Genomic DNA, 17,398 nt, shown 5'->3' with positions numbered 1-17,398 from the left:
CTGAACAGCCCTTCAGCTGGTCAGCTTCTGTAAAATCATTCAATCCATAGCATGGAAAACAGATGCTAAATAACGATGATATAGATCGATAGTTAGATAGATAGATCGATAGACAGACAGATAGATAGATAGATAGACAGACAGACAGACAGACAGACAGACAGACAGACAGACAGACAGACAGATAGATACATACATACATACATACATACATACATACATACATACATACATACATACATGCATTAACAAAGGTGTATATGATTCAAAAAGTTTAAAAAATCTCAATCATGGGATTCTAGGAGATGATGATTTGGAACATTCTAAAGCTTGAAACCAATGAGTTTTTTTAATTTAACAAAGTCAAAATTATGAAAATTGGGTATAGTTTCAATGTTTTTAAAGTAGTGAGTCAAAATTATGAAATTTAGTTACAGTTGCAATGTTTTTTAAAGTAGTGAAATTGTGACATTGCCTATTTTTTGTTAGACCTCTTTCCTTATTTTTTTTCCCTCTTTCTTTTCTTTACAAGTTATGAAATAATGAAAATATTCAGGGCTTGAATAAAAATAGATAACTAAAAATTTTAAAAGAAATAAAGAAAGAAATATTGGTGTGGCATCTCTAGATATTAATGATATTGGCAGATTTTTTGATCAATTATTGTAGCTACAGAATTTCCTAAACAATATTGATGATATTTCAGTGTTTTTGTATAAATTCGATTATTCCACAATATTTCATTGACAAGCAGAAGAGTTAACAAGAATTTGCAAAGCAATACCAACTTTCTTAACTAATGCAATATAAAGTAAAAAAAAAAAAATAAGAAGAACAGAACACAACCAAAAGCCTTATAAATAATAATAATCACATTTCATGTACTTAAATTGGGCATTAATAAAGTGATGTTAGCCACACTTAATAAGATTAGACAGATGTGATAAAAAAAAAATTGCTTAGCATCTAAATGGAGGCTTCAAAATAAAATAATGATGATGATGATGATGATGATGATGATGACGATGAAAATAAAAATGATAATGATAATGATGATAATAATAATAATAATAGTAATGGTGATGGTGATGATGATGATGATGGTGATGATAACAATTACCCTGATACAGTACCAGACAGTGGCTCTCATGGCTTCTGATCTTAACTGATTGAAAGTGTTATCATGTACGTGTTTTGTCTTGGTATAAAAGATGAGCTACAGAAAATATTCTGCTCAATACCATAGATTTGCTAGTCCAGTTGTTTGATCTTAACTAGTTGGGCTTCTTTCTTGGTGGCTGACGATATGTGCATCTCTGATCATGAGCAGAAGTAGTGGGGTGGAGCATCATAGGAATGTGTTAAGCAGAATTCTTTGGGGTTTGAATAATTCACCTCTGGAAACATGGGTGTTTCATTCAACATCCTTAAACAACTCTTATTCACGGACCTTTTGAGCTGGATGGGCTATTCAAACAGAAGAAAATTCTAACTTGACTTTGCAGGGCCATACTTGTAAAGTCATGAGCTGTTTATTTTCATATGAGATCACCATGTCATGCACATATGGTTATGATGCATGTATTTGGTGTACCCTTATCTGATGGATAGCCATGATGGGTATACTGGGCTTCATATATTTTACCCCGGTGTCACTTTGATGGCATGCGCTGCTCTCTCATTTAATAATAATGATGATAAAAATAATAATAATAATAATAATAATAATAATAATAATAATAATAATAATAATAATAATAATAAAAAATGAGTAATGGTAAAAAAGCATACAGTTTAAAGTGATAAATGTGAATTTGATATATATGAATCATATTTATTTTTTTATATATCTTGGGCTTGTAGCTCAGAAATTCTTTCACAGCAAGACCAAACTTCCAGAAATTTTTGAACACAGTGAAATTCAAACAAGCCACCATGCATCATTTTTCTGAAGAACTGGATTCAGTTTCCTGTGGTAAGAATTGCATTTTTATATTTAAAAAAACCTTTAATTTTTTTTTTTTATACATCATTTCTGATACATTTTCTTCTGTATTTTACTTTCTTCTACCATCTTTTCCTCTTTTTCACCTGCTACGTCTCACCCTTATATAATGTAGGGTAACCATGTATCTCCCCTACAGAAAAAAACCCTGTACATGTTCCTCTGTCACACTCTAACCTCCTGTCACTTAGATTAAGGGCACCTCCACCTTTCAAATACACACTTAGGAGCTTTTTATCTTTTCCCTGTTTTAGGTATTTTTCTTTTCCCATCTTGCAACTTACTAGTCCTAGTGGCATGTAAAAAGCACCCTGTGTACCCAGTTAAGTGGTTGGCATCAGGAAAGGTATCCAACCATAGAAACCATGCCAAAGCCAACATTGGAGCTTGACATTGCCCAATCTATGCCAGCATGGAAAATAGACATTAAATGACAATGATGACAATGGCAGTGATGATATTGATGGTGATGATGTTGATGGTGATGACAATGATGATGATGACAATGATGATGCCAACGACAACAACAATGATGACGATGATGATGATTAAAAGCAAACTACAAGTTATTTTCATCCTTATTATTTTATTTTGAATATTAATTTATTCTTTTAGTTCTGAATAGGTATCGCAGTGTGTATTATTTTTGAATAAAAGATATAAATTACTTTTTGTCAAAATTACCTACCTAGAATTCAACTTTTTATGTCTTCTATATTCAAAGACAATCTCTATTTTAGAATACAGAGAATTTCTTTTCCCTATCTACCTTTGTTTAGTTGTTAGATAACTAAACTCACAAGATCTAAAACTAGATTACATGCAGGGATTAAAGATTATGACAAAGCCTTTTAAAAGCTAATGTAATATAACTACGATTATTTAAATAATCTGATAAAACAAAATTTTGTTTCTTGTTATATATAGATGGATTAAAATAGATATAAAAGGAAGAGAAAATAACAAATAGAATTCATTCCCCTAATGACTTATTTGCTTAAGGAGAAGGAAATAATGGATAAGCTTAGAAATACTCACTGAGCTTTTCACTAGAGCTAAATGCTACATTGAAATATATATAAGTGATTTGCAAACAGAGAAATTCTTTTGCTGAAGATAATTACTTACAATATATTCATTATTCCAACCAGAATGTTTGATATGAAAGCTCATACTTCATTCTGTATAGTTCAGCTACATTTATCAAACTTTCTATTGATATCAGCAGACAGAAAATCACATTATATATTTACTTATTTATTGGATTTTCATATCGTTTTGATTATTCTTTCTTTAGTTTGTTTCGTTTTTGCTGAATAAATAAAAAAAATAAAAAACTACTCATGATATTTCCAAGTATTATTTCTTTTATTGCTTTACTGGTGACAGTCATTTGACTCTGGCCATGCCAGGGCACCGGCATTGAGGATTTTAGCCGACTGCATTCATCACAAAGCTTTTTGCAGTCTTGTTCTTATTTTATTGAACCACTTACATACACCACAGTATATAAAGGGACACAGCAGAAACAGCAACATCCTTCTCATCATCATCATCATCATTCTCATCATTATCATCATCATCATTCTCATCATTGTCATCATCATCAAAATTTTAATTTTGCTTTCATCATTGCCATCATCACTGTCATCGCCACTGTCATCATCCTCATCATCATTGTCATTGCTATCATCATCTTAGTTGTCATCATCATTTATGTCATCATCATCATCATGATTGTCATCGTCATCTCCAGCATCATAAAAGACATCATTATCTTCACCATCATCATAATAGACATCCTCATCTTCATCATGTCTTTGATGTCCACTTTTTCATGCTTCCAAGGGTCAGGTGTAACCTTGTTGCAACAAGTTCTCTAAGGTTAGAAGCTCTCCCTGTTGAACAAAACCTGCATCTGATTCCAAACAAAGTAATATACACCCTAGAACTTCAAACAATGAAGAGATCAAAGGCTAGATGTGTTTTCCTGAAAAATGGCAAACAAATGACACCCTCTGTATGAATGATGTCAATGTTTACAATCAAAACACAAGTGTCAAGAGATGTAAAAGACCCAACACACATATTCACTTCCACACACACACACAAACACATACATAAATGTATGTATGTATATATGTATGTATGTATATATGTATACATGTTTGTATGTAAGTATATTTGTATGTATATACGCATTTATGCAACAAGCCCCTTACAGTCACCTTCAACCAAATTCACTCATAAGATATTGATTGGCAGTGCGACCGATGGGACCGAATCAGAAACCACTGGGTTGCGAAGTGAACTTTTTAACCGCCCAACTCTCTGTAGGCATGGGCATGTGGTTAAGATGTTTGCTTTGAAACCATGCTGTAAAGAGTTTGTTCTCACTGTGTAGACAATATGCATGCATGTATATTTGCATTCTGCACCTTAGACCAAACTCCATGATGTCATGTTGATATTTCCAGTAAATATATGATCCTGTTGGTCTTTGCTTTTAACATGTGAGCTAAAAAGATGAAAGGCCCTGACTTGAAAATCAGGTTAAGGTTAGTAACAGGAAGGGCATCCAATTGTAGAATAATACCTCAACAAACTAACAAATTTATATCCAGCTCCTGCTAGTAGGTAAAAATGGATGTCAGGAATGAATGAATGCTCTATGTGTGTGTGTGTAGACTAATAAGTACTGCAATCAATTAAACACATGAAAGCAATATTCTATCACGAAAGCAGTATTATGACCAAAACCAGCAAAAGATTATCTACTCAACACACTCACATAAACACATAAACACACATGTGCACACACACACAAACACACACACACATAAACACACTTAGCACACCCACACATACAAGCATACACACACATAAACACACACATACATAAACACACCCATAAACACACAGATACACACACACACACACACACACACACACACACACACACACAAACAAGCACAAGATGATCAATGTTTGAGCAATGTCTTTTTGTTTTAATTGCAGCATTTATTAATGTGGTTATTAACTTGGCAATCCTCACTACTCTCCTTTACACTGGCAAACTGGATCCTAGTTGTCTTTTGTGTGAAGCCAGTTTAATGTAAACTGTTTTGTATGGATGATCGATTGATTGATATTATTCATAGTTCCATAGGGAAGACATGTCCAGTTAAGAAAAGATAAGGGTTTTCATTGCTCTGAGTACTGATGCATTGAAATATGACACCTTGGCACTTTGGACAAGTGTCTTCTACCATAGCCTGGAGCAGACTGATGTTTTTTGAGTGAATTTAGAATAGGGAATCAGTGAGGGATTCCATCATATGTGTGTGTGTGTGCATGCCTTTGTGTTTGACAATTAGAGTTGCTTTGTTTAGGGTAAACAAGTTAAGACCCCCCCCCCCAGCTGGTCATGAATGATCGTGGGATTGCACCGAGGCATAATCCAGGAAAGGTTTTTAGAGAAAACTGGCAGTCAGCGGTGCTTACCAGCCTCCCCTTTCTATGCCACTAACAAAGGCTGACACAGTTTGACACCAGTGACATCGCAACTCATGTCTACTGCTGAGTAATCTGGAGCAATGTGAAATAATGTATCTTGCACAAGAATAATGTGAATAATGTATCTTGCTCAAGAACACAACACACAGCCCAGTCCAGGAATCGAAAGCACTACCTCATGATTGTAAGCATGCACCTTCACTTTTGTTTACATTCTTAAAATTTAGTAGTTCAGTAAAAGTGTGACTAATAGAATAACTACTAAAGTTGATTTATTCAACAAAACCCTTCAAGGTAGTGCCCCAGTATGGCCGTAGTTCAATGGCTGACATAAATAGAAGATAACAAAATACACTGTCCACCAGGCAGTGCATTGGTAGAGTTATTAAAATGTTAGATAAAATCCCTTGTATTATTTGTTTTGGGTCTCTACTCTCTGAGTTTAAATTCTGTCTTGCATTTTATCACTTTGAGATCAATGAATAAAGTACCCCTCAAGAACTGGGGGTCAGTCTTCTGTCTGTCCGTCTGTCTGTCTGTCTGTCTTTCCAATTTAATTTAATTGTCCAGTGAGAAGAGTTGTAGGAGGCTGTTCACAATGTCCCTTTCTCCAGATATGAAGAACTGTTGAAGATGCTATCAACAGCTTCTCACTACTAGAATAACAATGCTGTAAGAACTATCTTTGGCTTTCTCTGTCTGTCTGTCTGTCTGTCTGTCTGTCTGGCTGGCTGGCTGGCTGGCTGTCTGTCTGTCTTTCTGTCTGGTTGTCTCCTCTCTCCCCCTTCTCTCTCTCTCTCTCTACATGTGTAAGTCTATTTCTCTTTATGTGTCAAAAGAGATGGAAAGTGTTTATCTCAATTGTGTTAAATCAATGTATTGCAATGACTCTCTCTCCCTCTCTCTATCCCTCTCTTTCTCTTTCTCTCTCTCTTTCTCATTCCCCCCTCTCTCTCTCTCTCTCTTTCATTCCCTCTCTCTCAACGTGCATATGTGTTTGCCTCTGGTGTCAAAAAATACTGTTGCCAAAACAGGTTCAAAATCTTGTCAGCCATGCCAAATATCCAAGCATCCAAATTGCTATGCCCAATTGTCTCATTCTGCCATATAATTGATCTGTCAAAGAAATTCATTTATTTTTGACCATCCACAGTGAAACAATATATTTTGCTGCACTGAAGGAATAAATAATGAAATTGTTGATGTTTGAACCCAGGTAAATCCTCATACAACACACTTCTAGTCAAAGATGTGTATCAATTTCAGTAGTCTTGGAGGTCCTGTAAATTTCGTGGGTTCTACCTCTGGACTCAACAAATAATAAAAAATAAAGGTATATAAGCCATGACCACCTCATGTGAGAAGGCAGAGTTGTTATGGTTAATACGTTTACATTATGCAATATTTTTAAAGGACATATTAGAATGTTTTTGTCTTTCTTTTTTGTCATGAAATCATTTGTCAACACACTCCAACTTATGGCCCATAAATATCTGTCTCCTTTCTTTGCATTTTCAGATGCGACTAAAATAACCTCAGCTTCTCAGAGCTGGCTGGTCTTGTGCCACCTTCACTCAAGCATTACCAATTCATCTTTCATTTTCTTATCATTCAAGTTGCACTGAAGACAAATGTCTGAAGCCCCATTCTGACCATGAAACCACGACCTTTTCCTTCAGGATGTTGGCCATCTGGAGTGCCATCCCAGCATGTCTTTCCTGCAGCCATCAACTGTTAATCAGCTTAAGCAGAATGTTAATGGCTTCACTTTCATCAGTCTAAGGCCTGTGAAATGCCTGAACCTTCCCCTTCCTCTAGATATAACAAATAAAGATGTTTAGAAAGTGTTAAGGTGTGATTTGAGTGAGATTTCACTGCTATATTGAAAGGGCTGAATGGAAGTAGTGAGTGATATTGTGGAAAGGGTGGGTAAGTAATAAATGTTTCTGTTGTGAGTGAAAAGTAAAAGATGTTATTATGAAGGTGGAGTAAAGAGTATTGCTGAAAAAAAAAAAAAGATAAAGAAATGAATGTATCTGTAGGGAGAGTGAAGTAAAATTGTATCATCCCACGAATAATATAAATACTTAGTTTATTAAGTGTGAGGGGATTTCAATATGGGAAGATCAAACTTGTCTGAAATAGTTATCTGATTATCTGGAATTTTTTTTTATCTGATGTAGACCAGCAATTCTCTTTTATATCTCTCATCAGTACAATGCTATAAAAATTCGGCTAAACTCCACCTCCTTGCAATCATCTAAGACTTTGGAAATATTTACATTTTTTTATATTTTGTTACTGAATATGATGAGTTAGTTCAGTACACCATTTTAGTTAATAGAGCAAGGAAAGTTTAGTACCTCACCTAGGTAGTGGTGTGTTTTTAAAGTTTAATTTCATTACTAACTCAGATATAGAAATACAATATCCATTACCCACTTCTTGACATCTGGAACTCATTGGAGGAAGCGAAGTATACCCTCAGACCAGCAACTTTGCCTGATTGACTTCAACACTGGATGTTAAAAGTGGCCAAAGTCTAGGTGATGGTGTTAAACACAGAGACAGATGATATGTATCCACTCAAGAACAGCAACAGTCACACATACAACCTTTCACATAGTTTCTCTCAAGCAAATTTCACTCACATGTTTTTTTTGTTTTTTTTTACATGAACCAAGTGATAGTATAATACTCTTTTTCTGGGTTCAACACAGTAGGATCAAATGCTCGATAATGTTGTTATGAAGCTAACTTCTGAAACGTACAGTAGCCATTCTTGCTTGTATAAGATGGTACCAGTGATATTTCACTAGCTTGTGATTACAAAAGATATGGATTTCAATGATTCATCAAGTGTTTGACTACTTACAAGTTACATTTTCTTTGAGAAAATAAAAATTTGAAGAAATACTAACAATAAACTTATTAAACATTTTATAGCATTTTCAAAATTATATTTATTTATTTAAAAGGAATATTCTTTTGTAAAAGAAAAACAATAACTGCTTCAATATCCAAGATCATTTTATTTCTGAATTTAAGTTTGATTTACAGCAAGAACAGAATTTCACAACCAGATGTTAAAGAAGCAGCCATTTCATAAGAAATATTTTCTTTTAACTTGTGTTTATTGGCTGTTTTCATTATATGAGAACTTAGGGAATTGTCTCATCAAGAAATAAAATCTATAAAAATGACAATTATAATGACAATTATAATTTATCTGATGTTACAATTCCATTTACATTATTTAAAGTTGGAAAACTCGGTCTGCAAAGCTGACATTGCTAATGATTCTGAGAAAACCATGAACATCACAAAGTCACAATTCTCCACAGACTTCGTGTTTATATAATAAAATATTATTAAATTTTGATGTTTTATCAGAAAAGTTCATACTGTTTTTTGTTTGTTATTTTCTTCTTTTTAATTTTAATTAAACAAAATTTACATAATATGTGACCAGGCATTACATTTCTTCAAGGACTCAGAAATGAGATAATCAACACAGAGACATTTATTCATCCCTCTTGCTAGTGAAATACAGTCAATTTCTTGACCTTTCATGCTCTGAGTTATTCATCATTGCATTAGTACTTCTCCCATTTTCAGAAATGAAGTAGCGAGTCTTGCTTAAACATGTTTATTCTAAGAGTATTAACAACATAATTTAAATGAAATACTTCCACTGGGAACTGAAACTGAATTTCAAACTATACTTGTCAAAAGATTACCTCCAAATCTGTAATACTCATGGCTATAAAGATTAAATACACCACAGAATATACCTGCATTGAATGTAGATAAAAAAAAGATGAATATAGTTGTCACTTACAACTGAGTATGATCTGGTTATACATACTATGGTCTTGTTAATTGCTTTTAAATGCTTATGTAATCACAAGTAGATATAGGCATCATCTGGACCCTCTCACTTCTTAACCTAGTGAGAAAGTAGCATTTTGTGAGAGAAAGTGTTGCACCAGTATTAAGCTGGTACACAATTTCAGCTGAGTAGAATGGAGTTGGCATAAAATGAAATGTTTTTCTCAGATACCTCGAACAGCCCTGTCTAGGAATTGATGGAATAGCTGTTTGGATTCAGATGAATTGGCATGGCTGACTGGACATACAACTTATTTTTTAACAAGTGGACTTTTTTGGTGCCAGAGGCAAACACACACACATGCATATACAAGCAGAAATATACATACACAGAGGGAAGTACTTAGAGACAGAAAGGAAGATAAGGAGACATTACAATTTATTAACTGAACACAATTGACATAAACACTTTTCTTTTTAATGCACATAAACACAAATACAGATAGACAGAAAGAGAAAGGGACAAAGAGAGTGCAGGGTAGGGAGAAAACAAGAGAAACATAGAACCATCTATTGTCAAATAAGTCAGTGTCAAGTTAATGATGCCAAATAAGTGACATCCAAACAGTTGTGACAAAATGTTTCATACCCAGAATTTGAAGCCCCGACCTTATGATCCTGATACACTAAAAACTAGACAACAAACCTTTAATGTGGATACTATGCTGAACAAAAGAAAGCAGAAGTTGTTAATGTTAAAAGTAAGACGGAGGCAGTAATCAAGAAATACAAATACTTTCACCAATATCATATTAAAATTCATGTGAGTTGCTAATGTTTACAACTATATCATAGACCTAAATTTTCCCCCAAACTGAATTTTGCCTATATCATTATTTTCATATCCAGAGAAAAGTCTTAGATATCTAAGGCTAGCTTGATTCCATGGATGATATAAAGTAAACAAATATTTTATCAAGGCTTGTTTTTTTTTCCCAAGATTGTATACAATAAAACTGAAAACTGATTACAGTGGTTAACTGTACAAATAGAGTGTCTATATAAGGTTATCTTCCATTTACAATTCAAGTTTGTTCAGAACAATATTGCCAATTCTAAAATCATATCTAAATATTTTTATATCTCCTAGCTTTTCTAATGGAAAAGAATAATACAGAATGTACAAATCTATCCAAACTTGAGGTCATTTTCCAGCAATTTTAACATTCTTTTTTTTCCTTTTTATTATTCTTATTTTATATGTACTGAATCAGGTTTGCCATTTACAATTGGATAGTAATAACATAGTTAATACTAGAGTAAGATGTCTGTGGAGAAGTAAACATCATTTATTCAGGCCATACACATTGAATTCATCCGAAAGATTTCTATCAGGAATCAAATTATCATTTTCAACACCACAATCAGCATAAAAAAGCATCAATTATTCTATACAGTATTATATTGTGGAAATTTCAGGGAACATAAAGTAAAAGAACAGAAACAAAAAAGAAATAGAAAAAATTGTTATAATGTTATAAAAAAAATTAACATTTCATTATTCTTCTATAAAAATTCCAAAGATGTCTGCTTTCAATGTTCATTGAAAGTCAATTAAAGGAATATATAAGAAGATTATGGAAGTGAATACTGAAAGAAATACAATGGAGATAGATATTTAGCTTGCATTCTTTCTCTCATTGAATTTTGTTACATAGAATTCAGCTGCTTCTATTCAGTGTTTAATTATATTAATGTACACTCACATTTTCTAATTAGTTGATATTATTTATAAAAGTATAAAAAAAATTGGAATAAAAAAAAGAATTTTCATATTTAATTTATAAAAAAAATTGAAAACAATAAAAGAAGAAAACATATGAATAATTTTACAAATTAACAGAGTGAGATTAATAAATAAATAAATAAATAAAAGAAATTTAAAAAATCAATACACCACATATATATGAATATGGTTCTTTTTTTTTTTTTTTCATTTGTTATTGAATATTGATTTTGGAGTAGGAATCTTTATTTCATAAAACATTACTTATAGAAATAAAACCGTTTATTCAGTGTTAATATTCTGCTGTATTCAAGGAAGAATTTTCCCCATTTTGCTGCCAATGTTGGACTTACTTTACAGACCTGTCCACATTGTGAAGATTTTAAAAGCTTGAATAATTCTTATCTTGCGACACTCACTATAACTTCTGTTTAAAACAATATACATACATATATATATATATATACTTGGAAAATAAAAAGTAAAAAGAAAAAGAAGCAATAAAAATATATTTCATTTAAGATATTTCATTTATTTAGCTTTTTTATTGTTTTATATTGAAATATTTTTAGATATTATTTTTTTGAATTTATTCTTATAGCTAACATTTTTTATTTATTTCAATTTAAAGGGAAAACAATATTGTGACTACAATGTATGAAAGAGCAAGAAAGAAGAAAGAAGAAGCATATTTTAGGTTCTAATTACTATTGAAACAAACATAATTTGAGAGAAATTGATGTGAAGAGCTCTCCTCCAAAAATAAAAAAAACCAATAAAGCACATGTTATCATTATCATTTTAATCATCGTCATCATCGTCATCATCATTGTTATCACTGATGTTGCCTTCACCCATCGTTGCTACCATTGGCATCGGCACCATCATAGCTACCTTCATCATTGTTGCCATAGTTGTTGCTGCCATTGTCATGGGCACGGTCATTATCGTTGTCATCATTGCCATCACTGTCAGCATCATCATCACCACCATTGTTGTTGCTACCATCATCACCAACATCATAGCCGTCATCTACATTTTATGTCTGCTTTCCACACTGGTATCGTTTGGACAAGTCTTGACTGTCTGACTCAGGTTTTATTTGCAGCTCTTGCACTTTTAGATGTATCAAATGTACACACCTCATTATTACATTTCATTTCAATTGCTTGATACCCTAAAAAATAAAAATAATAAATGCGCCCTTTTAAAGCCTAGCCAGGCTCATGGGCCTGGTTTCCCAGTTTCAATGGCGTATGTGTTCCCCAGCCAGACGGAACGCCAGTCCATCACAGCGTTACTCATTTTTGCCAGCTGAGTGGACTGGAGCAACGTGAAATGAAGTGTTTTGCTCAAGAACACGTGTCGTCTGGTTCTGGAATCAAAACCACAATCTTATGATCATGGTGCTGACACCCTAACCACTAGACCATGCACCTCCCTTGATACCTTAACACAGACTATTTTATTGAGTGTACTGGGAGCATTTTATTGTGTTGCCAACATCAGAGAAGTTGCCATGTCCTCAAATGACAAACCAATGTGTCCTTTTAGACCTATGTTAGTGGCAATCACTTTACAGTATATATTAGATGCGTTTTATTGTGGCACCAGCACTAGCAAGGTTGCCTCGTCCTCTGTTACACCAAAGAGTCTCCTCACCATCGTATATTTTCCCTGGCCAGGGCAACATCACTAATAGAGTAGGCAGAAGAGATGATGACTGGAAAAGATGAATCAAAGTGGGAAAGGGAAAAGTGAAAGTAAAGTGGGAAGACAGAATGAGACGGCTGACAGTGTTGAAGGAAAGAGAAACAGGAAAGATAACACTAAGTGTATTGTTTTATATATTCTTTTATTCTTTTACTTGTTTCAGTCATTTGACTGTGGCCATGCTGGAGCACCGCCTCTAGTCGAGCAAATCGACCCTAGGATTTATTCTTTGTAAGCTTAGTACTTAATCTATTGGTCTCTTTTGCCAAACCACTAAGTTACAGGGACGTAAACACACCAGCATATGGCTCAGTGGCTAGAGTGTCAGGTTCACAATCATGAGGTAGTGAGTTCGATTCCCTGACCGGGCTGTGTGTTGTGTTCTTGAGCAAAACACTTTATTTCACATTGCTCCAGTTCACTCAGCTGTAGAAATGAGTTGTGACGTCACTGATGACAAGCTGTATCAGCCTTTGCCTTTCCCTTGAATAACATCAGTGGTGTGGAGAGGGGAGGCTGGTGACTGCTGGTCTTCTGTAAGTGACCTTGCTTGAACTTGTGCCTTAGAGGGGATCTTTCTAGATGCAATCCCATGTTCATTCATGACTGAAAGGGGTCTTTACCCTTTTTTTTACTCTTAGTAATTACTCCTTCTATACAAACATACACATGCACATTGTTTTAAGATAATTTAAAAAGGACAATGTCTATATTCAAACAACTCACAGACAAAAGCGTTGCTAGTTAGAAGATCTGCAGACCAGTCATTAGAAAGCCTATGGAATCATCAGAAGAAAATGTACATCATTTTAGAGACTTCCTTTGGTGGTTTTAATGCGCACTGGTACCTCATCGCTGTTGTGAGACTTCACTTGTGATATCAACTGACTACTGACCTTAACTCCTTGTTACCTTATGCTTTGTTCTTTACCTCTTTTCAGTCAAATTAGTGGCTTACCTTCTCAACTGTTGCTTGGACATCTTTCATCATCATCATCATCATCATCATCATCATCATCATCATTATCATCATTATCATTTAATGCCGATGTTCCATGCTGGTATGGGATGTATTGTTTGACAAGATCCAATGAACCCAAGTACTGTTTCATATTTCGCTATCTGTTTCAGCATGGTCTCTATGGTTGAATGCTCTTCCTGAAGCCAGACACTTTACAGCATGCAACGGTTGCTTCTTATTCATTTCACCATAACTACTGAGGTCACTATGTAGCTTGCAAGATGACAAAACTCAGGTCAAGTGGGGGTTTATGCTAGTTGACGTTGAGTAAGGTATTTGAGAAGGGGAAGAAGCAGACTTGCTATGCAGAGAATCTACATAACTAACCAGCCTTAGTAGCAATTAGTATTGCATTGTTTTGTATCAAACACATAGAGTAAGAGAATGATGTATTAGACTAGTACACATATGATCATATGCTCAACTATTACACTATCCATTATGTATATTAATCTCCAGAGCAAACTCATAAGTTAGCTTACTCAAGTTTACTTAATGAAGAAGTATTGAACCAATGAGGAGGCTGCAAAAGTAATCACTAAATCTCTCTCACATCATTCCTTACCATATTAAAAGCTGAACTCATTAGATAATGGAATCTAAAATACACTGTTCCTTAAAAAGGAGGACAAGATGGTCATAGTTCGATTACCAGGTTGTAGATCAGGGGTTTGTTCACCTTAGTTTAAGGATCATTTGACAGTACAAGAAGTATGCAAAAGTTTCGGTTTATATACACTACAAACATTCAAAAAAAAAATTCACCACACTGCATAGAGGTTTATATAATGATAGTTGGCTGTATTCCAGCATGTCAATAGACATATAATAAATTGTCTTAGAAGAGGCTGTATGAACAGCCTCAGTAATTTTGACCTTAAAATAACTACTATCAAAAACCTGACCATAGTAAATTTCTTAGGTATTATCTCATCTCTAACTAAATTCCTGAAAAATACAACAAACCTAGTTGAAAAATTCATAAATAATTATCTAAAATATATTGCTTTCGAATGGTCAGAAATATTGGAGACAGGACTATGTTGATTAGATCAACCCCACTGGTCTCAATTGCTCCTTTTTTTATAGACTCAAGAAGGATGAAAAACAAAGTCAGCCTTGGTGAAAGTTGAACTCAGAATGTTAAGACAGACGAATTTCTGCCAAGCATTTTGCCCAGCATGCTAATGATTCTGCTAGCTTGCCCTATATTAATCTAGCATGTATATTAATATATATATTCCTACAATCCACCTATAAATTTCAGGACCTTGTAAATAATATCCATGGAAGAATTTCTAATACTTCATTGAATAATGCAGCTCCCTACTATGATAAAACACAACAAACAAGCAAATTCAATCACAAGGTCACATATAACCCTAACTCACAGCCATCTAATAAGAAGATGCACCAAAATTGTTATAATCCTTAAAATGTTGGATTGTTATAACGCTTACTTTGATATACTACATACTTAGTAAAATCAGTAAAGACACAACTATCTCTGACTCTGGTACTTCATGTACTTCTTATTACTTATAGTGACTAGGTTATTCCATTCATCATGTGGGAGAGGCTTCCCATTATTACTAATTCCCTACAGTATTTCCCCTTTTAAGTTTTTCTTAGGAATTTTCATGTTATTTAGCAATAATGTTTTTCACCCCACCTCCCTTTTTTACTTTTTTTTCATACAATCTAATATTTTTTGTGCTTGGCATCTATTTTTTGGAACTCTGTATAGTTTCTTTTCCTCTCACTTATATGCCTGGGTTCAATCAACTACAGTGGCATTGGTACTTGGAACATATTATACAGCCATTCCATCAGTTCTTCCAGCTTGTTTGGTTCGCTTTCCATGAATCTCTTTTTCAGTTGGTTCCCGTGTCTCTTTTGTGTGCCTTTTCTACTTTTTACCCAATACATCATTTTACCTAAGCATTTGGTAATTACATCATCTTCCCAACTCTGCTTTCAATTGTTTTCATCGTTTCACCAACTTTAAAGAATGTTATTATGTCTTCCTTGGCACTTTTTCTTTTCTTACCAGGTAGCAATTCATCAAAAACTGATTTTACTTTCCTTGCAAACATCAGCTCTGCTAATGAGTTACCTGCTGGTGTATTCGGATTTGGTGTCACACAGCACACTCTTAAAAATTGTTGTAGAGCTACCTCGTCAGTGACTTCCTTATTTGATATTCTAAGGGCTCTTTTGAATGTATCAACAAAGCATTCTGCCTGTCCATTAGATCTGGAATGGTATGATGCCTTAGTTATATATTCTACTGTGAACGTTTCACAGAATTTTTTTAATTTGCTAGACACAAATTGCATTCCATTGTCAGACACTATCTTGTCTGGGATGCCAAATCTTGCAAACATTTTGTGTAAAAAATTTATCACAGTTGAGGAGGTTGGTTTTTAAGACTTACAAATTTCAGGCCATTTCAAAAAACTATCAACCATCACTAAGTAGTAAGAACCATTTAAAAGACCTGCAAAATCAATGTATAGTCTTGACCATGGAACATCTACTTTTGGCTAATGTTTACTTTTTATCGCAGGCAATTTTTCATTTTGTTTTGGCTTACATACAGGTGTTCCACTCTATTTTGCTGCAATTTTTTTTTTCAGTCCCTCAGCTGGATTCGAACCTTTGACTGACCCAACTATATTTCCACAGAACACTTATGGGCATATCCCACAATTTGAATAGTTTCATCCACTCTGTGCCGAATAGATTAAGTGAACTTTTTAACACATATTTCTTAGCCTTTTTTTTGTTTGACTTCACAATGTTACATTACATATGAATTCACCGAAAAAATATAAGCTTTTTCCCGTAACACCATTTGCTACCTTTTTAGACTTAATTAATTTTGCCTTACTGACATATTTCCATGTTTTCTCGTTTATAATGGTGATTTCACTACCAGTGACCAACTGCATTTTAACACTTGTATTTCTGATTTTAGCTTTCACAAATGTTTTCATCATTATATTACCAATTTCTTCTGATGACATACTATTTATTTTTTTTGCCTTTGTTCTGACGTTTTGCCATCTTCATTCTACAGTACTTCTAGTTGTATCTGCTGCTGTTCTTGTTCTTCCAGTTGTTGTTGCTGGTGTTGTTGTTGCTTCAGCTGTTGTTCTTGCAGCTGTAGCTGCTGCTGCTGCTGTTGTTCTTTCAGCTGATGTTGCAGTTTTTGCAACTCATGCAAACCTGCCAACAAATTTTCAATATTTTTACAATTTTCTGTAAATTTTGTACACCAACTTTGTGAGTTTATTAACTCCTCTTTGAGTTTCTATTGACTTCCCATGAATTGGTTTAGCTTCATCGAGTTTATTGATTCCTAGTGAGTTGTTTAAATCCTCATCGAGTTTATTAATTCCTTGTGAGTTGTTTAAATCCTTGTCACCACTGTTATAATCCTTTTAATGTTGGATTATCATAACACTCACTTCAGTATATAGTATACTTAGTAATACCAGTAAAGATACAGCTATCTCTGATT

At 33.9% G+C, this 17,398-nt stretch overlaps 1 protein-coding gene across 1 annotated transcript in view; it reads left to right on the top strand.

Moving 5' to 3' along the window:
• Positions 1 to 17,398, top strand: part of LOC106872383 (protocadherin beta-15) — a 259,461-nt gene that overhangs the window by 5,331 nt on the left and 236,732 nt on the right. Inside the window, exon 2 of the mRNA XM_052973068.1 lies at positions 1,864 to 1,975. The gene's annotated coding sequence lies outside the window, so the exon portion shown is untranslated. The remainder of the gene's footprint in view (positions 1 to 1,863; positions 1,976 to 17,398) is intronic.

This window comes from Octopus bimaculoides, chromosome 14 (genome assembly GCF_001194135.2).
Source record: "Octopus bimaculoides isolate UCB-OBI-ISO-001 chromosome 14, ASM119413v2, whole genome shotgun sequence".
NCBI classification, from domain to species: domain Eukaryota; kingdom Metazoa; phylum Mollusca; class Cephalopoda; order Octopoda; family Octopodidae; genus Octopus; species Octopus bimaculoides.
Note: the sequence above shows the minus strand (reverse complement) of the source record. Positions and strands in the feature narration are given on the sequence as shown.